The sequence below is a fragment of the Dendrobium catenatum genome, unplaced genomic scaffold (genome assembly GCF_001605985.2).
Source record: "Dendrobium catenatum unplaced genomic scaffold, ASM160598v2 fragScaff_scaffold_290, whole genome shotgun sequence".
Taxonomy (NCBI): domain Eukaryota; kingdom Viridiplantae; phylum Streptophyta; class Magnoliopsida; order Asparagales; family Orchidaceae; genus Dendrobium; species Dendrobium catenatum.
This window is the reverse complement of record NW_021318752.1, coordinates 294,435-319,982: the sequence shown is the minus strand read 5'-3', so window position 1 is coordinate 319,982 and position 25,548 is coordinate 294,435. Positions and strand designations below refer to the sequence as shown.

Genomic DNA, 25,548 nt, shown 5'->3' with positions numbered 1-25,548 from the left:
TACCTTTTAAACACCTTTGAAGGCATTTCTGAGTGTACACTTTGAACATCATTTCTCAAGCTTATTGTATTTTGTGTTATATGTTTCTATTCCCAAGACATACTTGGAGCACTGTAGGAAATTTGATGAAAGCAAACTATGGAAATTGAAATAGTTGTTTTAATCGGTATGCATAAGATCTGGTTACCCTTCTCAGAGTAAATCACTCTCATTTCAATGGATTTACACATTCGAGTTTCATCATAACAGCTTCGTTGATAGATGCAAGGCCTACCTAATTGCCAAATATTTTATTTAAGCAATAGAATTGACTACTCTGACACTTTTTTCAATTTTTTTATCATCATTAATTAAGGATGTCCTTTGCTGCAAATTTATGTGAGTAATGCTTTCCTTTATTGTGATATTAGCGAAGTTGCTTGTACAGAGCAACAACTGGGTATATTGTTCAAGGGGAATAAGAATATGCAAGCCCAGCACAGACATATATGGGCTTAAGCAAATCCTATAATCTCAGTTTAATAAATATTGTGAAATTTTTGCTGGGGTTGATAATCACGGTAGAACAACATATAACTTCATCTTTATCATACTTAAGTCATCTTATTGTGTTATCTTAGCAATTTATGTTAATGACATGTTATTAGGAGTGATAAAAAGATGTTACTAAAGTAAATCACTACCAAAATAAATGCTTAAAGTAAGAGAACTTAACGAAAAACTTAAAGTAAGAGAATTTAGAACTTTAACCACTTACAGAAAGATTCTTCAAACTAGTATTTTATTTAAGCTTCAAACATTGCTGATACAAAGTCTGCCTTCTAACTAAGAGAAGGCCTCCTTTTATAAGCATATAAATTTCCGGACTTCAAAAGAAACTCATAAGTCCGAATAATTAAGAGACAACCAAGACAATAATTAAAGTAAACAAGGATGTGGGCTCCGAAAATTCGACCCCGGCCTCCGCTCGCTTTTCTTTTTATTCGGCGAGGGAGTTTTGACTGATTAAGTTCCGAGGTAAATTTTGGATGGCAGATGGGTTTGTAGATAAGACACTACCCAGAGATTTCGCCCTCATTTTGTGAGGACTTTATGATCTGAGTTCTGGTTTCCTATAGCCGCAAGCCCCTATAATTAATTACCCCTCCCGATCACGAGAGAGAACTTTCGATAGGTTGTCATCATCCTTCAACCCCTTATTCCTCAACCTCCTCTCTCTCAACCTCTTGTTGTGCATAATATATACGAGAGAGTTCATTCTGAGTGTTGATAGCCGATTTCTTCTCTTTGTTTGCACTTGGCTATATGTACTCCAGTTTCGCTCACACCCAGAAGAAGCGTATTGGCTTTGTGCCTACTGCCCTATCAATCATATCCTATTGATTCATATCTCAAGGATTTAACGCCACTAAGGAGCGTATTGGCTCTGACCATAACCGCTATCTGTGGTGCCATTTGGCGGCAAAATCACTCGGTTCAGAGGGCTACGGGTCATAACCGTTTACCTACAGTGCCATTTGGCGGCGAAACTGCCGGTTAGAGGATACGTACCACGTCCTTACTGGCAAGAGATTGTTTGAGAATGGATCATTGTGATATTTTCGACTAGGCATTTGGCTCTTTGTGAGCTGAAGTAGTTTTAAATTTGTCCACCTCGGCAAACTGTTGCGGAGGGTGGATGGATTTTGCTTTAAGCGGTTGATAGTTTATTTCAATTTTAGATATTTTGAATTTTAGGATTTGTGGCATTTTGGACTTTGAGTAGATTTTTGGGATTTTTGAGAATTTTTTGGATTTTTGTGGGAATTTGGATGGAATTTTGAGTATTTGGAATGACATTTGAAAAATATTTGTGAACCCCTCTGGTTGAGATAAGAAATCAACACGGCCATCATCGGGGTGTTTGGGGTCATTTTTATTTGTAGTTTGAACCTTGTCGACTCGGCCAAGCTGTTGACCGAGGATCGGGTTTCTCGTAGGCTTTATGCTCTTGATAGTGAATTCTCATTGTTATAGGCCTTGAAGGCCTAATATGAATGTATTAAGACAAATATGACGGTCGCCACAACCGTATGTTTATTTGTTGGTTCGAACCCTGTCGATTTCTATTGACTTGTATAGAAGGATCGGTTTCGAACCTGAATTCACTTGTCAACCCGCGCAGCATCCCTGGACGTCACGTGTGTACCAATAACACGCTCGCCGCGGCCCATGCTGGTTTGGGGGTATTTTATAATTAAACCCTGTCGACTCCTTTTTACTTGCTAAGGAAGATCGGGTTTAAAATTTGTTAACCCGCGCAGCATCTCTAGAGGTCACGTGTGTACCAATAACACGCTCACCGGGGCCCTTGCGGGTTGAGATTTTATTTACCCCTTTTTGTGTACCTATGTGTATACAAATTACAGTGCACGTGTAGATGTATTTTGAAACAGACGCCTTCTGTCTGCTTGTACGAATGTTGCAAATCCGGTGGCGTGGCATAACAGCTTCTGGATTGTGCTGTTTGCTGCTTTGTACAGGTAGACTGTCGTGCACTACATGTTGCTTTCTGTATGTGGGTCGTAGTGCACTAACTAATCTCCTGCCTGGTGTTTGTTGATGCTTACATTCGTTGTAGTTGTTTCATATTTGCTTGCAGATAGTGTATTTTGTATACAACGAATTTTCTATAACAGCTCATAGGAGCTTGTATGTTCGAATCTTTTTGTTGCTTTTACTATGATCTGTAGTATTTTCACTATCGTTGACTTCGTGTTGAGAGCGTTGTTTGTAAGCAAATTATGCTTGAAGTTCTTTATTCAAATCCCAAACAATGTCACTCAATTCAATATCAAACCTTATTATTTGCATCCAAGCAAAGTTTCTTTTCCTCATATCAAGTTTAGGTCCAAGTTCTATTCGTTGATGTTTATTTGGATGCATGCCATTATCGTTCATGAATGATAACAAGTATCCCATAGTTGTTTGTAAGGGATTTTTATCTTTCCTTCACTAGCTAGTTGATGTTGCATGGATATTGCGACGTTAGATACCATAAACTGCCGGGCGAATTGTATCCATCACCAGTTCCTTCATACATATTGACTAATGAATGGCTCTGATTGTAGGCATGTTGATATATTCATCTATATGCTGATGTAGATTATAAGATGAGTGATATTCGTTGTATTTTCCTGATAGTCATTACAAACTTTTCTTTCTACTCGTAGGCTAGATGTTGTTTGTATGACCGATCTCCTACGACAATTCGTAGGACTTCACATGTGCCACAGGTGTGTTGTCTTCTGCTTGCAGGTTGTGTTCACCGACTTTGTAAGTTGAAGTTAACAATATGAACACCATTGTGTTCATTGCATATCTTGATTATCACTCACAAATGACCCATTGTATAAACAACATATCTTTTGTTATGCCACTATATGATTTGTAAGTGAATTTGTTATCACTTTATGTCAACTTGCATTGATTGTGAGAGGACCACATTCCAACTTGCACTTGTTTATGAATTGCTTGGATTTTAATAAATGATGTGGGTTCATGGATCTTCGTTGTCGCCTAAAGCCATCCATGAGTGTTCACAGGTTTCTTATGGTTGCTTGTAAATGGAACGTTGTATGTGTAGTAGGTCTTTTGTTGTCACTAAAAGAGCTCGTAGTGTATGAGCAGAGCTCTTATCAATTCATCTTTGCAAATAAGTTGTGTTATCTATTAAGAACATCACATCATGCCATAGGATTTGATTATATTCATATTCCCTTTAAGTTCAATATCAAATTATGGCTTGAGTCCAAGCCCTAGTATAGTCATTTGTTATGTTGTCCAAGTTCAAATACCAATACAAGTCCCTTGTGGTCTTGTAGAGTCCCAGTTCGAGTTCAGTTCAGCTTGAGTCCGACTCAAGTCTTACACAAGTCCTTCATCATTTGTCCAAGTTGTTCTTTGTTCAACTCATTTTAGTTCAAGTTCGAGTTCAAAATGAGTTCAATCGAGTTCTCATTCCTTACAACATCACTTGATTAAGTTTTAAGTTAAGCTTGATTTTGTCTCAAATTATGCCCAAGTTAAGTTCTTTCGAGTCCCAAATAAAGTCCACTGTTTGTTCTAAGTCCTTGGATATTCGATCCAAAATTCGGCAGCCTCCTGGCGTCTCCCCCGTTTAGGGGAAAAACTAAGAGGCAACCTTCCCCTCGACGCTACGTGAGCGCTTCAGGTAGGTGTAAAAAATGACACCGCGGTCGCATTTTGTATTTTTTATTCCCGGCCGCTACGTGAGCATTTAAGGGTTTTTTTTGTTTTTATAAGAAGAAAACATGCTAGAAATAAACACGAATTTCCCCCCTCTGCACCACGTGGGCGTTCGGGGGTACTTATATATAAAAATAAAGCAAAATAAAAATACATTTTTTTTATCATATTCGCCGCAAGCGTCGCACCGGTTTCCCGCCCTACAATGCTACTTGAGCGCCTCCGGGGTTTGCCGGCTTGTTGCTAGCATTGAGGAGGGATCCTTAAATCGTCGCAAGCATCGCACTGGCTTCCTGCCCTACAATGCTACGTGAGCGCCTCGGGGGTTTGCTGGTTCGTTGCAAGCATCGAGAAAAGAATCAATTTTTTTAGTAAAAAAAAAATTAATTATAACTAATTAACTTTTAAAAACAATTAATTATAATAATTAATTATAATTACAATAATTAATTATACTTAATTTTAATTAATAATAATCAATTAAAATTAAAATAATAAATTTTAATTAATCTTAACTAATTATAGCTAATTATTAATCATAATAATTAACAATAATTAGGATAATTAATTAAAATCAATTTCTCTCTCTCTCTCTCTCTCTCTCTCTCTCTCTCTCTCTGGACGGAGGAACCTAAAGGCGTCGGGTTTGATGGGAGGAAGAAGACAGGTCGAAATATGGGAGGAGGAGGTCGGCTGGGAGCTTGGAGTCGAGAGCTGCGAGAGGAATCGTGATCCAGGAGAGGTTTGCGGTCGGACAGAGGAAGCAGGGAGCGGACTTCCGTGTGGGTAGCGAATGGAAGAGGGGGAAGAGTCGTGCGTAGGAGAAGAGCCGAGAGTGTCGTGGGATGTGGGAAGAGGAATCGGAGAAGCAGCCAGTGTCGTCTCCATTCCTTCGCTATTTAACGACCTCTTCGGACGCTCGATCGAGGCCGGCTCTGAGCACAAATCACGGGATGCGACTCAAACGGCGCCGAATCGGCGCTATTTCGGCAAGGATTCGAGGATCCGTCAGGCGCAAGGTGTGTGTATGCAGGATTTTTCCATTCCTTCCTTTTTTGTTCTTTGTATATTGGTCAACAAAGGACAAATAATACAGAGCCACAAGGACAATAATAGAGTACTGAAAAAGACTTAAAGTAAAAATAAGTATAGTTGGTGGAGACCTTTTCCATTCAATGGATGGTGGATGGACCATCTATGGCTGGCTGTCATGTGCAGAGCATTTCCACTTTAGCTTTTACAATTATTGTAAGGTCCTCTGGTCATTAGTTAAAAATCATCTTCTTCTGGGGTCGGTTCTTTGCCAGGTCGGTGGCTGGGACCTGCTTCTCTTGACTGAATACTCATATGGTTTAAATTTTCCCATCGATCATTTTCTTTGTCTGACTTTGGGTACTCTTGATCTTGAAAAATGGCTGCAAACTGCTATTCATACGCCTTTTGAGGGCGAAGCTTAATTTGTTCTTTAGACTCGTGGGGAAATTTTCTGAGGAGAGTCTTATGGACTGTTTTTAAAGAAAATTCTTCTTTATTAGGAAGACTTCAAATCCTTAAAATATTATTTTGGATGGCCTGTTCCACTTGTTTAAGTTTATCAGCGATAATTATTGCTGACCACCATTTGACGGAGAAATTTCGGACTAAACATTTAACATTTATAAAATCACGATTAACTTCTACACTCCATGTTCATATCCATGGCAGTTGTCCTTGAGCGAAGAAATGAAATTCGCTCATTCCATCAGCTAGATTGTCAGAATTGATTTTTTTGTAGATGAGGTGATGTCTCGATCCACTGTGCGTAGAGCTATTGTAGGTCTGGGGGGAGGAGAGTAAGAGTTGCTCCCTTTTGCTCCCACCATTTGTAGAATCAGGTAGGAACTGGATTCTCTAATAAATCAGGATGAAGAATGAACATCCATGAATGACTTTTGTTTTGGTTTAGTATATAAAAAGCCTTATGCATGGCTTGGACATAGGTCCAATAATTAAATAAATATTTTTTTGGAGGATCTCACAAAACTTTTACGTATTCGAAGGATCGAGTTTGAAAGGGGGTGATACCCCAATCTATTGGATGGATAAGTTGCAGAATATTAGCTCGGTTGTAGGCAATTTGTCGTTGTTCATCGTAGTGATGTTTTAGAGAAATACAATTTAAGTGAACGAGAATTGCTTCATAGATATCTCTATCAAAGAATGAATCTTGGATAAATGGATTATCATTGAGATATTTACGAAAAAGAGACCATGGAGAGATATTGTTGTAATCTTCCATGTTAAGTTCAATAATGAGCTCTACGATTGGTTTAAGGATAGGCTCAAAAATATATGTTAGTATTTCTGAAGATGTTAGAGTGGGCGGAACAGGTGCCGCTAGTGTATTGGATTGCTTATCATGACCCTCGTGAGGTCCATATAAAAAGGTTCTTTATGGAACTATATTTGGTGCAGGGGGGGGGGGGGGGGGGGGGGGGGCAGTGCCTCGTCCGCGTATGGGATTTGTCCTGCCTCGAGCCATGCCGCCTCAAGGCCATCCTCTGCCTCTATTAGGAGCTAGTGGCTCATATTTCTTTGTGGTGCACCACCTCTGTTTGCTCATCTGAAATACCATGCAAATATTCTTAGGTTAAAAAATCAGGGCGGCTATTATTAAAGCCTTTTATATATTCAATTTGAAAATCAAATAAAGATAATTGAGCTTGCCAAGTGGCAAATATTTGTTTTGATGTCAAATTTTTTATATCCTTTTCTAGAATATATTTTGACGAACTACAATCTATTCGTAATAAAAAAAGTGTTTAATAAATCTTCTTGGAATTTAAGAATAGTTTTAACTATTGCTAGCATTTCTTTTTTAATAGTTGAATAGTTTGACTGAGCGGGATTCCATTGTCCCGAAGTGAAACGAACTAATTCTTCTCGGGTAGACGAAGGATTTCATTGTTTAAGAATTCCTCCATAATCTAAATTTGATGCATCAGTTTCAATTATTTTAAAATAAGCGGGATTTGCTAAATTGATGCAAGGCAGGTTTTTAACCTGTCTTTTAATAATTTGTACTGCTTTAGTACATTCATCTGTACAAGGAGCAACGTTTAAAATTGCGCAATAAAAGGCGCGCCTTGAGGCGCGCCTCAGCGCATTTTCGACCAATTAAGCCTCAAAGCCTACGCAATAAGTTTAGTTTATGAGGCTTACGCCTCAAGTACGCAATTTTAAACCTTGACAAGGAGGTGGATTTTTCCTTAATCGTTTATAAAGAGGTGCTGCATTTATGGTCATATTTTTATAAAATTCAGAAACATAATTTAAAGCTCATAAAAATCTTTAAAGCTGTTGTTTCTCTAAGATTTGATTGGGGAATTTATCTGCGAATTCTATATTTCGATTAATGGGAGTAATTGTGTCTTTTTTATAAAATGGACTAAAAATCTAATTTCAGTTTGAAAGATTTTGATCTTAGGGTCAGAAATAACTAGCCAATTTTTTTGAGCAAGCCACTTAAAGGTTTTTAGTTGTTTAAAGTGTTCTTCAATATTTTTAGAAAATATGAGAACATCATCAATATAAACAATAATATATTGGCTATATGAGTTAAAGATTTCATTCATTATTCTTTGAAATTCTGATGGAGCATTTTTCAAACCAAAAGACATGACGTTACATTCATACTGTCCAAAGGGGACAGTAAAAGCCGTTTTATAACGATCTTCTTCAGTGATTTGAATTTGTCAATAGCCTGATTTTAAATCAAATTTTGAGAATAAATTAGCTGTTGACAGCCGATTTAGAAGATCTCTTTTATTGGGAGTTGGATAGCGGATCCATTTTAAGACTTTATTGAGAGGTTTATAATTAATAATTAATATATGTTTGCCTCTTTCTTTTTCGGCATCGTTCATGACATAAAAAGCTATGCAACTCCAAGGAGAGTTGAATTTTCGAATTAAACATTTAGTTAATAACTCATTAATTTCATTTTGACAAAGATTTAAGTAATCTTTATTCATTTTAGAAGGCCTAGCTTTTGTAGGTATTTGTATTTCATTAAAATCATCTATGTAAGGAAGTTTAGCACAGTGTATTTTGCGATTCCAAAAGCTAATTGGATTATCACCACAAATCTTTGATATAATTTCAATGGAAATGATATCTTTTTTTATGTTTGGAAGTTAAAGTCTTACTTCAATTTCTTTATCATAAATCTCTTATGAAGAAAATTGAGATGAACTTGTTTGTGATTTAACTTGTTCATCTCATTCAGGATTATCTCTTTTGGGTCTGAAATAAAATCAATTTTTTTTTTGAAAAGTGCAAATTTGCATTAGAAGGAAGAAAACAAACTATTACAATCTAATCATAAAGTGCAAATCACATATTTCTTCTTCAGCAGATCAAACAATGAAGAAGGAATATCTGAAATGGTAAAGGAATCAAAATAAAAACTATCAGTTAAGGCAAGGTGGCACATTAATCGGCCACCTTGTTACAGTTCCTAGGAGTATGCAGAAAAATTACCTTATTGAACTAAAGAAGGAATGTGATATTATCGGAAATCCGGCTGTTAAGCTTGGATTCCTTCATAGAATCATGAAGGAACTTGATAACATTGTAGTTATCACCCTCAATTATTAGCCCTTTGCTCTTAAGCATCCAGTCAGTGATGAAGTCTTTGATTGAGAAGACGGCTTCTAGTTCAAGCTGGTTGATATCTCAATGGATATACTTCTTACCAAATGCTAAGAGCAGTTTGCCCAAACAGTCACGAACAATACCTCCAATGCTAGCCAAATTTGAATCAAGCAAAGATGCATCAACATTGATCTTAATCCAATCCGGTGGTGGGGGATGCCATGTAGGTACATACTCCCTAGGGAGAGAGACATCCCAGTTAACCGGCATTGAATTCCTTTTGGTTGCAGTAAAAAGCACATTTGCAACAGTCACCGAGGTGGGAAGGATCGGACCACCATGTTTAAAATTGTTTCTGCAGGTCCAAGAGTAGAAGACAGCAGTACAATAAATCTGAACGATGTCAAGATTGTTATGGGCAAGGCGTCTTAGATTATGGAGACAGTCAGCCAATGAACTGAAAATAGGAATGTTGATTCCCCACGATCTCAGCATATGAATAATGTCAATGAGATACTTACAGTGAACCGCAACATGAGCACAACTTTCAACTTCAGCGCACCCTCTAGCACACAGTTCATTATTTCCAATTCTTCTATACACTAAAAACACATTGGTGGGTATGGCAAACTTACCCAATCTCCACCAGAAAAGTTCGATTCTCGGTTTGAGATGTAATTTCCAGAGCCAAGCAGTGTAATCAAAATCATCAGTGGAACCCAGAGATTTGATTGATTCAGCATAAGCCAAGGAAGAGATTGATTTCCCAGAGTATTTGTAAAGAAGCTCCATGCAATCATCAGTGCCAATATGGATTTTACAGTTCTGAATTATAAGTTGAATCAAACTGCTATGAAAATACTGATTAAGTTCCAATATGTTCCAGCTGCCATCATCAAGAATAAAATAATTGAGCTTCAAATTCTCAAGATTATCACAGTCCGCTAGTGTTGGCCACTTGTTGAAGCACTTATCGAGTAACCAAATGTCATTCATGACATTGATACGTGCACCATTGCCAATTCTCCACTTGACAATAAGCATAAGGAAAGAAGATCCATTCAAAATGATAGATCTAGCTGCAGACTGCCCACTTTTTGGCTTGTCGTTCCAGGTATCCGAACCATATTTGGCAATTAAACATTGATGAAGCAGAGAAGAGGAATTCTGTAGGAATCTCCAAGCAACCCGAGCTCTAAGAAGGCCAATTTGCTTAACAGCAGAAATAAGGCCTAAGCCACCGAGAGCTCTTGGAAGGCAGAGCTCATCCCACGCAACATAGTGAAGGCCATTGGTCTTCACATCTTGATGCCAAATAAAGTCTCTGCAAATGCGGTCAAGTTCTTGTAGAATTCTCTTTGGGATCAAAGAATGAGCTGAGATAAAGGTAGCCAATGAGAGGAGAGAGGACTTAGCTAGAATCATCCTTCCCGCCATCGAGAGGGATTTAACACTCCATGCGTTTAGCTTTTCCAAAGCATGATTGATGACAAACTGGAAGTCCTGTTTAACCAAACGCCTAAGAGTAATTTTGGTACCCAAATACTGAAATTCATCAACAATTTTGAGATCAAATTTATTGCCGATTCTCCGTTTGATGATTGGTCTAACATATTTGCCAAACAGGATTTGTGACTTGGCCTGATTGATGCTCTGACCAGTCCATCCACAGTAATCCTTGATCAAATTCATCATGAAACGTAAATTATGGGATGAGGCTTGGCTGAACAATAAGACATCATTTGCATAAAGTAGATGGGTGATAACCGGTGCTCTAGGAGAAATTTTAATTCCTAAATGATGTCCCCGTTGGCTAATGACACTAGAGAGGAGCTGAGAGCATAAAATAAAAAGATAAGGCGACATTGGACAGCCCTGTCTGAAGCCACTCTTGGCTTCGATCCATCTAATGTTTTTTCCATTAAGGAGAATAGAGAAGCGAACATTAGTGACACATTCTAAAATCAGAAGTGAAAAATGTTCAGGAAAACCAAACCAGTTAAGGACAAGCCGCAAGGTTTCCCAGCACATGCTGTCAAAGGCTTGGGCCATATCAAGCTTCACAGCCATGAATCCCTTCTTATTTTTTGAAAATCTGAATATGTTAAAAATTTCCAAGGCTAAAAGGCAATGGTCAGTCAATGATCATCCCGGAATAAAAGCTACCTGCTCAGTCGAAATGAGTTTGGAAATGTACCATTTCATTCTGTTAACAATCATAGTGGCAGCAAATTTGTAAACAGTCTGACATAGGCTGATTGGTCGAAAACTGGATGGTGAGACCGGGAATTTGATTTTGGGAATGAGGACAACCAAAGTGTCTTTCCAGTTACAATTCATACTTCCAGTAGTAAGAAATTCTTTGATGGCTCTCCAGGTCACATCTTTAACAATATCCCAATAAAATTTGAAAAAAGATAAAGTGCAGCCATCAAGTCCAGTAGATTTATTTGAGCCTTGCTGGAACACAGCAGCAGCGAATTCAACCTCAGTGAATTCAGATTCCCAAAAAATTCTTTCAGCATCATTAATAATCTGATCCGGTTGAGCCTCTGGCCAGTTGAAGCTATTGCATATCGTGTGCTTCCATTTTTCTTCAAAGTGCTTTAAAAAAACGGACTCGATGAGATCCATGTCTTCAATCATAACATTGTTTTCATCCTTGATCTGTTTGATCAAATTCCCATTTTTCTTTGCTGAAGCATAAGCATGATAAAATCTGGAATTTGAATCTCCCTCCTCATTCCAATTAGTCTTGGCTCTTTGGTTCCACCACATCGAAATTCTAAGTAAGGTAATGTTAAGCTCCCTTACCTTATCCCGCAGAAGAGCTAGCTTTTCTGGATCAAGACCACCTTCAGCTTCCTCTTGCAACTGCAGATGTAGGATGTCATTCTTGAGCTCTTCTTTAAGAAGGTTCAAATTTTTACATTTATTTCTATTCCAGAAGAAGAGAGATCTTAGAGTTCTCTTAATTTTCTTGTTAAGGATTTCAGATTCAATACAAAAATCATTCTTGTTCCAAGCTATGGAAACAATTTTCCTGGTAGCAGGATATGACTTCCAAGTGTCCTCGAATCTAAAGGTAGTGACTTTAGCATGCTGTGTATAGTCAAATTTAAAAACAATGGGGTAGTGGTCAGTGGCAATCCTCGTCAAATGTCTAACAGTGGCAGTTGGGACAACCTGGAGTGCCGCAGTATTCAGGAGGCAGCGATCAAGATTCTGGCATTTCCTTGCTTGTTGTTACACCAATTAAATCTTGGACCGACCGTATTTAAATCATGAAGATCATGATTGCTCATAAATAATTTCATCTCCTTGGGACCTTTGGTCATGCAAAAACGCTTACCACCCATCTTATCCTCCTTCGAAAGAGGGCAGTTGAAATCACCACCAATAATAGTTGGTGTCTCATCCGTGAGTAGCTGTTCGAGGCTGTTCTAGAGCTCTCTACGAATATGAAATTCCTTATGACCATAAATCATAGCCACATTCCAAAGCTTGCCATTGGGAGCATTCAAAGCACCAAAAATAAATTGTGGGGAGTGATCCGTGACAGGGAATGTTATCAGACTAATCTTCCACATGACTAAAATGCCTCCAGCTGTGTTAATAGCTGGTTGATGAAAGAATTCCCAGTCATTGCCAATAAGTCTGTTAACAAACAACCTATCAATTGATGAAAGTTTGGTTTCAGCAATACCAATTAAAAAAACAGCATTATCTTTTACAATCTCCTTAAGGTAGAGGGATGCCTCCTTTTTCTTGACCCCTCTACAATTCCAAAAAACAATGAAAGACATTAATTAATGGAAGGGGAAAAGTCCCCTCTACAATTCCAACTTTTGTTTTCCTAGACGAAGGTTCAATTGGTCCAATAAAATCAAATTTTATTGGATGATCAAAATGATAGAAAATTATTCCTGACTGATCAGTGGAGATGGGCATGATCTTATATAGGAATGATGTTCCTAAGATAAATATGTTGAGATAAATTTTTAACTAATAAGAATGGAGTATCTATATAATATGTTTGCTGACATACTGCCACGTTAATAAGTTTATATTTAATTTTCATATTATTACCACTAGCTGATGTTAACTTTTGTGTGATTTTTTCAAAAAATCGTGAAGGGATAATACCTTATTGAATGCAATTCATGTCTGTCCCACTATCAATTAGAGCAGTTAAATTAGTGATCGCATGAGATTTATGGATTACAATCGTAATGGTAACAAACCATTTTTGTAGTATAACCTTGTGTTAGGAGTTTAATAAATGGTTGATTTTTGTAATTTCTTCTTCTTGATGTGGTAAATCAGTAAATTGTTCGAGTTCTAAATTTGTAATACGAACCATCATTTCTATTTGATTTTGATTAATAGTTTGAATCTCATCTTTGAGATTTCGAAGTTCAGTTTTGAGGTCAGATAAGGACGAAGGCGAGGAGCATGAGGCTTTTTCTTTAGCCTTCATTCGATCTTATACCTCGCGCATAGAATAATTAGGTGTTTTTGGTATTTTATCTAAAATGCTGTCCTTGGACTGTTCGCCAAGAAGTTTTAAATTTGATCCCTAGTTCGAGGATCGAAAACCTGACCAAGGATTTGGATCATTTGATTTTTTTGTTCTTCTGTTAAGGTATAAAGAACAGACATTTATACTATGGATTTATAGTAGTTTTCTTTATTACAAGATTTACAACATTGTGAATTATCAGAGATAGATGTGTTTTCAGACTCCAAGGATAGTGACTCTGAATCTGAAGATGGAGACTCTGAATCTGAGTTTAAGAGGATTTTCATTAATATCTCTTTGGTTTCTTCATTGAGTTTTAACTCGCTAATTCGCTTTTTAATTGGACATTTATTAGATGGCCGATTTTTCCACACTTGAAACATTATGTTTCTTTTGGTAGTGGGTCCCTTCTCTTTCTTGTGAGAAGAAGATTTTTTAAATTTTTTTAGAGTTTTTCCTTTTCTTGGAAGTAGACATAGGAAGGTCATGATTTGTATTAACCTCAGAGGCCTTTCTTTCTTTTCTGGATAAAGGGCTGGGGCAAGCGAATTGCTCGCAGAAAGCTCCTAACTGTTTTCGTTCGGAGATTTTTTCACTTTTGAGTTGTTGACTCATACGGATATCATTACAAAGGGTTAAACCAACTTTTATACATTCGCTAATAATTCTACCGAATGTATAATGCTCATATAAGATTTGACCATTTTTATTTCGAATTTTATCTTTTACTTTAGTTGCGAAGGTTGCAGGTAAACCTTCTAAAAATTTCTTCCAATATATAGAATTGGCATCAGGAAGATTCATGACTCTTGTTAAAAATACATCCTTGTACCAATGAAAATATGATAAGGATGGGCATTTTAATTTTGGTATCAGAACCATGAGAGGGTAACCCCCTCAGGCTGGTAGATCTGATTTGTTGGTGCTAAAATGAGGAGGCTATCTCAAATATTATTTTGCATTTTAAGTAAAGTTACGCTAGAGATTCTTGATGACTCTCGTTTCAACCTTGATTGATTTAACATGCGAATACATACTCTTGAGGTTTTGAAATTAAAATTCTTTTAGGCAATTAATTAAACTTACTTTAGAAAGGCAGTTAAACCTTGGAGGTCGTAAGCCCTGGATTTCTACGGATATAATTTTAATTAATTGATTTTCTTTAGAAGATTAATTTCAGCTCATTTCAAGAAACTCATTAGCCTACTTATTTTCCCCCAACACATCAAATCTATTATTCACCTATTTTTAATGGCATCTTCTTTCGCTTCTAATTCATCTATTTTATTAAAATCAAATATGCCCTCATTCAGGGATATTAAATATTCTGAATTAGTGGAATATCCACTAAATGAAGAAGACCTAAATCGCTGGTCTATTCTGAAAATTGATAAACATCTTATTTATCTAATAGGAACCTTTAATTTTAAAGGAAAATCATCCATCAAAATGACTGAATAGTCGATCACTATTGATTCAATGGAAAAAATTATTCCATTACTCTGCTTTGATGATCTTCGAACATACTTGCAAGAGTTTAAATATATCCATATCAGATTAATTAAAATTGCTTTTAAACCTCTCACTCTTCGAGGATTAAACGCATCCATCCTCACCTGCTTAAGAGATGACAGATTCCTAAATTGGGCTTAATCCCTAATGGGAGTTATGGAAACTAGTCTGTGCCATGGGGCAATCTATTTTAATACGTTTCCAAACATCAGTCTCTCTTTGACTGATGTTCATCTATTTGAAGGCATCAAACTTCACTTACAATTACATGGCTATGACGTTTTGCCAGGATATGAAACTATTGCATTAGTTTACAGAATCCATTTTTAGGTAATGAATACATTAAGTCCTAAAGTGAAGAAAGTAGTTCAACCAGGTAGTAGGACTACCCTAATTGAAACCAATCTTTTAGCGTCAAATATCGCCACTAATAAATTCAATCCTAGAAGATCTATTAATATATCTCGAATTTCAATTCCCTCCATGATAGGAGAAGAAATTAGGACAACCAAATCTGACGAATCTGAATTAGATTCTAGTCCAGGATTAATTCTTAATCGAAATAAAATCCTTCAACCACTTAGGGGGGGGGAGGGGGGGGGGGGTCAAGAGTTTAGATCTCCAACCTTGTCTGAAATGAATTTTTAACTTCATGATTTATATACCCAGATCTAAATTAAGGGAAACGATCATTCGTCATTATATGTTACCCAAATTCGTATCTTTTCGATCTTGGTATAGAAAAACATTCTCTGAAGAAGAAAGAAATTATCTCTCAGATAAGTATTTTGATACTCTAGAAAATCTTTATGAACTAAAAAAGGCTGCAATTTCCTTTGTTCTTTGGTTTGTTAATCAATTAACATCCAATCTCAGAATGATCCAACAAAAGGAACAAGATTCCAAGAATTCAAAAAAGGAGATTATAATGGCACCATTCGGAACTATCTCAACTTATCCGCAATCTGTTACACAACTAGTAACCTTGGTGAAACAATTAAATTTCACAAATAACACTATTCAAATAATTGAAGAAAATTTAGACAAAATTGAAACTAAAGTAAACCTAATCAATACTAGACTTGATAAACTAGAAGCTGCTCACAGTCAGCAGTCATCTTCTTCCTCACAAAATGTTTTAATAGCTACTCGACCTGCTATTAAATTACCTCATCCTACTAAGGCTAAATTCGACGAAGATCTTAATATGGAGGCTTTAATTAAACAAATTAAATCCCAAAAACTAACTACCTTAGATGAACAAATATCTGAAGAACATACTTCTGACTCAGACTCAGAAGCATCTGTGTCTTCAATAGAAGAACAATTTAGGCAAACCAGCCTAAACATGAATCAATTCGAAACTCTTCTGCATTTACAGAAACTCAATTATCCAAAAAAACTGTAAATCGATATTATTATAATCGACCTACTCCTGCTGATCTTCTCTATGAAGAAGACAATACTACTCCAACTATAACCTATGACCCAAGACAATTATATGAATGGAACTTTGATGGTCTAGCAGACGATCAAATTCATAAAATGGTTCAACGAATGTTAATCTATGCAACCGTTGTACAAAGCAAAGGTAATCATCCTTGGGAAGTAGTAAATGTTATTACACACTCGGATTCACCGGAGTCCTCAAAGGATGGTGGGATAATTACTTATCACCATCCATGAGATCTAATCTTTTAAGCGATAAAAGGCTAGATGACCTTTCAAAACCAAATGATGATGCAGTTTTTACCCTCATCCATAATATCCTAGAACCTTTCTTAGGATATATGACAGATGATCATGAGCAAATGCGCTCATTACTTCAAAATTTAAAATGCTCATCCTTATCACATTTTCATTGATACAAGGATGTCTTTTTAACAAGAGTCATGAATCTTTCTGATGTCAATTATATTTATTGGAAAGAAAAGTTTTTAGAATGTTTACCTGCAACCTTCGCAACTAAAATAAAAGATAAAATTCGAAATCAAAATGGTCAAATCTTATATGAGCATTATACATTCGGTAGAATTATTAGCGAATGTATAAAAGTTGGTTTAACCCTTTATAATGATATCCGTATGAGTCAACAACTCGAACGTGAAAAAGTCTCCGAACGAAAGCAGTTAGGAGCTTTCTGCGAGCAATTTGCTTGCCCTGGCCCTTTATCGAGAAAAAAAAAGAAAGGCCTCTAAGGTTAATACAAATCGTGACCTTCCTAAGTCCAGTTTCAAGAAAAGGAAAAACTTTTAAAATTTAAAAAATCTTCTTTCACAAGGAAGAGAAGAGATTCATTACCAAGTGAAACATAAAATATTTCAAGTGTGAAAAAATTGGCCACTATTCTAATAAATGTCAAATTAAAAAGCAAATTAGTGAGTTAAAACTCGATGAAGAAATCAAAGAGGTATTAATGAAAATCCTCTTAAACTCAGATTCAGAGTTTTTGTCCTCGGAGTCTGAAAACACATCTACCTCTGATAATTCATAATGTTGCAAATATTGTAATAAAGAAAACTCTATAAATCCATAGTAGAAATGTATGGTTATTATACCTTAACAGACGAACAAAAAATCAAATGATCCAAATCCTTGGTCAGGTTTCCGATCCTTGAACTAGGGATCCAAATTTAAAACTTCTTGGCGAATGGTCCAAGGACAGCATTTTAGATAAAATACCAAAAACACTTAATTATTCTATGTGCGAGGTATGGGATCGAATGAAGGCTAAAGAAGAAGCCTCATGCTCGAGGTTCATCCTTATCTAACCTCAAAACTGAACTTCGAAATCTCAAAGATGAGATTCAAACTTTTAAGCAAAATCAAATAGAAATAACGGTTCGTATTATAAATTTAGAACTCGAACAATCTACCGATTTACCACATCAAAAAGAAGAAATTATTGAAATCAACCCTTTATTAAACGCCTTACACAAGGTTATACTACAAAAATGGTTTGTTACCATTACGATTGTAATCCATAAATATCATGTAATCACTAATTTAACTGTTCTAATTGATAGTGGGGTAGACATGAATTGCATTCAAGAAGATATTATCCCTACACGATTTTTTGAAAAAATCACCCAAAAGCAAACATCAGCTAGTGGTAATAATATGGAAATTAAATATAAACTTACTAACGTGGCAGTATGTCAGCAAACATATTGTATAGATACTCCGTTCTTATTAGTTAAAAATTTATCTCAACATATCATCTTAGGAACACCATTCCTGTATAAGATCATGCCCATATCCGCTGGTCAGTCAAGAATAATTTCCTATCATTTTGATCATCCAATAAAATTTGATTTTATCTCAGACCCAAAAGAGACAATCATGAATGAGATGAACAAGTTAAATCACAAATGATTTCATCTCAATTTTCTTCATCAAGAAATACGTAATAAAGAAATTGAAGTAAGCTTTCAGCTTCCAAACATAAAAAAGGATATCTCTGATTTCAATAATGAAATTATATCACATATTTGTGGTGATAATCAAATTAGCTTTTGGAATCGGAAAATACACGGTGTTAAACTTCCTTATATAGATGATATTAATTAAATACAAATACCTACAAAAGCTAGGTCTTCCCAAATGAATAAAGATTATTTAAATATTTGTCAAAATGAAATTAATGAGTTATTAACTAAAGGTTTAATTCAAAATCAATAAATATTATTTAAATCACAATTCTTTAGCATGACACAAACCGAGCGTATCGAGCGGGAGAAAGGGCGGACGTGCGGAAGGCTTGGAGGCGACGGGCTCCTCTCCGGCAATGATCTTCCGACGAGAAAAATAGTCCAAATCAAAGAGGATGACGAGAGGAACATTCAGGTACGATTATTTTAAAGCGAATCTTTGTAATCCTCAAGAAATTTGAGATCAAAATTTTAGGGTTTTTATAGAAATGTGTTTTTCTTCCAAACTTCTTTAAGGGATCAATAGGGATTTATTAGAGGAACATTTTAACCTTAGAAATGAAGATTTTGGAGAGATTTTTGGAGAATGAGAAATTAGGGCTTTTTACCCAAAACCTAATTAATATTAAGTGCTTTTAGGAAAAGTGTTTCTAAGGTCCTTACGAATGATTTTAAAGCGAAAATTATGATTTTGGGTGTAAATCTCATTTTCACTAATTTTCTAAATTTATTTAATCCAAAAATTATAATATAATTATAATTATATGTTAAGGATTATTTTTAGAGCAATAAATTGATAAATTTTGTGATTTATGATTTTTTGGAAATTAAGATTTTATTAAATCCGAAAATGCTAATTAAATTTAAGAAAATTAAGTATTATGTAAAATGAGTTGGATTTTTATGTGCAATATTTGGTATTGACTGTTTAGAGGAACGACAAGTGTCGGAGCGACGTCGTACGTCGTAAAATTCTATTTTGAAGTCGTTAAGGTAGGTGTTTATACCTCATTTAAATTTATAAGTGCTTAATTTTTTTATGCTTAAATGAAGTTTTATGCATTTATTTTACTGTTTATTCATGTTTTAGATTCAATGATTTAAAGAATACCCTTCAAATTTCATATTTTTTTATTATGCATTAATTGGAAAACGTATAAAACACTTGAGCATGAAAATATATGAAACTTATGAAGAACAATTAAACATTATTGAAATATTTAAATTAAATCATAATTTCATGTGCATGTTGATCCGGAAATGCCAAATAAATGGTAATGGTGCTTGTAAAAGCCAAATGGTAATGGAGCTTGCAAAAGCCAAATGATAATGGGGTTCTTCGGAGCCAAATGTTAAAGGAAATGGCAAAAATTTGACTGCGTACCTGATCAGTACGAACACTGGTACTTCCAGGATGAGTGTATACATTTAAGATAAGTATATTTGTATTTGTATGAAAATGATGAAAGGAAAGAATGAAAAGAATGGAACTTTAAAGAAAGAAAAATAAAAGTAAGAATGAAAATTCAAATATTGTGATTTGCAAAATGATATGAAATGATTTCAATTATAAAAGTTTTTGTTATATGCATCTTATGAAATTAACTGAGCTATGAATTATCTGCTGAGCGTTGGCTCATTCTTCGTTTGAAATATTTTTTAGGAGATAAGTGATGGTTGCACGCCGACCTTACACTTATCGTCATAGTGGACCTCAGGAAGAAAAGTTCTTTTTTATGTTTTCTGTTTTCTGTTTGAATTTGAGTTTGAGTTGTAATTGTGTAAGAACAGTGATTTAGAGTTTATATAATTGTGGTTTTATGATTTTAATAGTTGAGTGAGAAGAACAGTTTGGAACACTTCCGTTTGATGTTATTAGTGGTTCTTTTATTTCTGGATGATGTTTATGTTCTGACATTAAAGTTTTAAATGGAATTGTTTATGTTTTTTATGGGTTATTCGTACGACCGACTGTTCCTGCCCTGTTATTATCGGGCTAGTCGATCGGGCCGGGTCGTAGCATCATGGATGTTCATTCTTCATCCTGTTTTATTAGAGAATCCAATTCCTACCTGGTTGTACAAATGGTGGGAGCAAAAGGGAGCAACCCTTACTCTCCTCCTCCCACACCTACAACAGCTCTATGTACAGTGGGTCAAGACATCACCTCATCTGCAAAAAATCCATTCTGACAATCTAGTTGATGGAATGAGCGAATTTCATTTCTTCGCTCAAGGACAACTGTCATGGATATGGACATAGAGTGTAGAAGTTAATCACGATATTATAAATATTGAATGTTTAGTCCGAAACTTCTCCGTCATATGGTAGTCAGCAATAATTATCGTTGATAAACTTAAGCAAGTGGAAAAGGTCATCCAAAATAATATTTTAAGGATCCGAAGTCTTCCTACTAAAGAAGAATTTTCTTTAAAAGCAGTCCATAAGTCTCTCCTCAGAAAGTTTCCCCACGAGTCTAAAGAGGCACAGACAAAATGACATTAACAAGCTCTGTCCCGAAATATTATTTTTTCCTTTCATTCCTGTTTCCATCTATAATGAATCCTGCAACCACTTCAGTGTCTTCGTTCATATTTCTTACAAAAGTCGGCCATTTGCTGATGCACTTGTCTAAAATCCAATTATCATTGATAGTATTAATTTCCTTACCATTTGATACTCTCCATCTTACAATTGGATGAAGATATCTTGCTCCATTTAAAATAATCATCCATGAAGATGAAGAATTGCTGTGGTGAACCGAGCTCCAAATATCTTGTCCATACTTTGCTGTTAAAGCCTTATTTAGCAGTGAGTTTGGCCTATCAATGAAATTCCAAGCGAATTTAGCTCTCAAAGGACCAATTTTTCTTACAATAAATTGAACACCCCAACCTCCAGCTTTCTTAGATCTACAAAGGACATCCCAAGCAACATAATGAAGTCCCTTATTGGCATCTTTTTTATTCCATATGAAATTTTTGCACATCTTCTCAAAGTTATATAAGACACCCATTAGAACTAATGAGTGAGATACTAAGAAAATTGGAAGAGATTGACAAGCCAAATTAATAAGAACCACCTTCCCAGCAATTGACATAAGCTTATTTCCCCAAGAGCTTAATCTATTGGCTGCTTTAACCAACAGATGTTGAAAATATGAAAAAAACAATCTTCTAAATGCAATTTTTATGCCCAAATACTCCATTTCTTCCACAACTTTGACTCGAAATATCTTTGTAAGGGATCTTCTATTCCTTCTTTTAACAGATTCCAAAAATAATTGAAGATTTAATAACATTGATCCTCTGGCCGGTCCAATTACAATAGCCATCAAAATTTTTTTAATTTTTTCATGCTCTTTATATTTGCTTCAGATAAACATATTATATCATCTGCATACATTAAATGTGAAATTAAAGGAGAATTTGGTGAAACCTTTATTCAAATATTTTTTCCCCTTTGAGCAAAGACATCAGTTAGTAATTGAGAGCACATAATAAGCATATAGGGAGACAAAGGACAACCTTGTCTAAATCCGCTTCTTGCTTCAATCAAATCCGATTGCCTACCATTAAACATGATAGCAAACTTCGGCTCTCTCAAACATTCCAATATCAATGTAGAAAAAAGCTTTGGAAACCCAAATCCATCAAGAACTTGTGCTAGGGTGGACCAACTCATGCTATCATAAGCTTGCTCCATATCAATTTTAATAGCCATCATCCCCTTCTTAGATTTGGAATATCTGAATTTGTTAAAGAGCTCCTGAGCAAGAAAAATCTGATCTGACATGGATCTGCCTGTTACATAAGCATATTGATACTCAAAAATGATTCTAGGGAATAAAATAGCCATCCTATTTAATAACATCTTAGCCACAATTTTGTAAATAGATTTCCAAAGGCTGATAGGACGATAATTTGGAGTTAAAGGATTATTTACCTTTGGAATCAAAATCACATTTGTCTCTTTCCATTCAGGACAAAGAAACCAAGTGGTGAAGAAGAAATTTATAGCCATCCAAACATCATATTTTATGAAATTCCAATAAGATTTAAGGAAAGAGTGAGAGATTCCATCGTTACCTGGAGATTTATTTAACTCCAACTTCTTGATAACATCCTCCAACTCTTCAAAAGCAAATTCCTTTTCAGTCATCTTCTTATCAACGTCATCTAAGACATTTGACGGGTTAGGCCACCCACTCAACCCGCAATTACGTCTTCTCCACTTAGAGTTGAAGTAGCTACAAAGATATTTCTCAATTTGCAACTGATCTTCTAAGATTTCACCATCATCATTTTTAATTTGCTTGATCCTATTAGAATTCTTTCTAGCCGAGGCATAAGCATGAAAGAATTTAGAGCTTGAATCACCATCCTTCATCCATTGAATCTTTGCTCTTTGCTTCCACCAAATAGAAAGCCTACCAATTGTTGAATTGAGCTCACAGACTTTAGATTTTAAAATCTGTAGCTTTTGATCCGAGAGCCCACCATCAGTAGATTCTTCAATTTGCAACTCAAGAATTTCATTCTTAAGAGTTTTCTTCAATTCTTCTAAGCTCTTGTGTTTAGCTTTACTCCAAAAAAATAGTGCCTTCAAAGATCTCTTGAATTTAACATTTAGAATTTCCACATTGCTACATCTTACTGGCTTCCTCCAAGTGCTTGAAACAATAGCATAGGATGCAGGGAAAGTAGTCCACACTTCTTCAAACATGATAGATCGGTTTCTTCCAAAACCTGAGGAAAAAAATCTTCAGTATTATGGGACAATGGTCGGAGGCTAGTCTAGCCAAGTGCTTAACAACCGCCACCTTAATAGTCTTCAAAGCTGCATAATTTATAATGCAACGATCCAATCTCTCCAAGATACGGGCTTTGCCTTCCTTGTTGTTGCACCAAGTGTATTTTGGGCCAACTATGTCCACTTCATTGAAGTCACAATTACTCATAAATGAGTACATGTCTTGAGTACCAGTAGAAAAGATAAACTTCTTGCCTCCCTTTTTATCATTTTGTGATAGCAAACAATTAAAGTCTCCTATAATGGCTGGATTTTTTATATTTGCTATCATTTCCAAGCTACTCCACAAATTCCTTCTTATGAAACAGCTTTTATTTCCATATACTATAGCTATACTCCACATTCCCCTATTAGCTATATTAAGCTCACCAATCACCACTTGAGAGTTAAGCCTCTTTGACAATAAAAGAAGCAACATCATTTCTCCAATAAGCCACAATACCTCCTGAAAGTCCTTCAGCTGGAAACAGAAAGTAATACCATTTATCTCCTAAGAACAATTTGAATTCACGAGATCAATGGATGAAATTTTTGTTTCTACCAGACCAACAAACAGAGCATCATGATCCTTAACTATTTCCTTTAAATATCGAGAGGCTTCCACTTTCCTAGCCCCTTTACAGTTCCAAAAAATTACAGACGTCATTTTTGAATGTTAATTGGATTGCTCCCATTAGCAATTTTTTTTGAACTTCTGTTCTTCTGCTTCTCAGTTGAAGATTGTTCTTACCAAGCGAATGAAGTTCTTTTTGAAGCTTGAACTTAACAGAACCAGCAGCAGTTGCATCTTTTAAGGTGGAAGCCATAGGATTTTCTTGATTCCCTTCTGCAATCTCACCTTCTTCTTTTTCAACTTTATCAGCAACCTCTTCAAAAGGCAAGGGATTCACTTCTCCGCATTCAGAATCTAAAACACTGAACTGATTATCATGAACAATAATTGACTCTGTGATGGGGTTCAACAATTTTGATTTTTGTTTATCACAATTCATGTCTATTGAAAGGACATCTTTATCTGCATTCTGCACCACTGGATCTGCATTAACATGCTCCAAATCAATTATTTCTGACAAACCTGATCTGCCATTTTCTGTAGTTGCCACCTTATCTACACTCTTTCCTGTAATAGCTATATCTGGAAGAGATTCCACAATTGACTTGGTTACATTTTTGCCGATTTGCTGGTTTTTAACTACATAAACAGCAGTAGATTTAGGATGAGGTCCTTGACCACCTCTATTAGGAGCTAGAAATTTCTTTTTTTCCCATATCGGACATGAATCCATGGGCCATAAGACGCATCTTTTTCCTCAATCAGCTTATCAGAACTGTAATTATTATCAATGCTTTGCTTCTGACAATTATAATTAACTGAATTAACCAATTTTTTATCCGTTTCACATTCTTCAATTATGTGTCCAATCTTCCCGCACTCGAAGCAAAAACTAGAAATTATTTCATATTCTAAATTTTGAAAGAAACGCCCTTCCGTTCCTTCTACCAAAATTCCCAATGGAAGTTGCTTGTCTAGAGCTACACGTACACAAACTCTAGCAAATTCTCTTTTGCTCCATTGGAACATATTGCCATCCAAAAACAAGGGAGTACCAACCATAGAAGCAATACAAGTTATGTTAATGTCATCCCAACAATAAAGAGGTAAGTGGGGCATCCTTACCCATATTGGTGATGACAAACCCTTCAGTGAAGTAGGTGAGAAATCAACAGTCCACTTATCTAGCCCAACGATATAACCACGAACATACCAAGGACCACCTGATAATACTCCTTCCATAGCTTCCATAGAGGAAAAAGAACATAGTACCCAGTCTAGACCAAGATTGGTTAAGTGATATTTTCCAAACTGAGACCATTGCCGGTGCAGCTCATTGGCAATAACATACATTGGAATGCTGCTTCCAAACATTTTTACCACAATCGAGTTATGAAGCTTTTTAGAATTCGATTTAACAGATAACTCAAATATCTTAACAGCCTGCCCATCTGCAGATAGGATGGATTCATCTCTAATAAAATTTATTTTGATATTTGGATGTTTCTCCCATGGATTTGCTTCCTTTTCTTTAAAAACATTCATTGATTCTACTTGAGCATTTCTACAATCAGCATGACTACCGTTATCCACATTTTCCAAAATAGAGCTTTCTCTGATAATGTCATTTCCAAAACCTTTTACAAATAGATTCATTTTTTAAGACGAACAAGCTTTAAAGTCATTAGATCTATTTATCACATTAAACTTCTCAATCAGCTTTGGAGTTTTGAACTGAACATCATCAAGAATTTCCTTTCCTATTGTGGGCTCCAAAAATTTGGCCCCGGCCTCCGCCCGCTTTTCTTTTTATTCGGCGAGGGAGTTTTAACTGA

At 35.7% G+C, this 25,548-nt stretch overlaps 1 protein-coding gene across 2 annotated transcripts in view; it reads left to right on the top strand.

Annotated features, from left to right (window-relative positions):
• LOC110094310 (probable receptor-like protein kinase At1g49730) overlaps positions 1 to 25,548 on the top strand; it is a 68,943-nt gene that overhangs the window by 24,222 nt on the left and 19,173 nt on the right. The gene's annotated exons all lie outside the window — the stretch shown is intronic.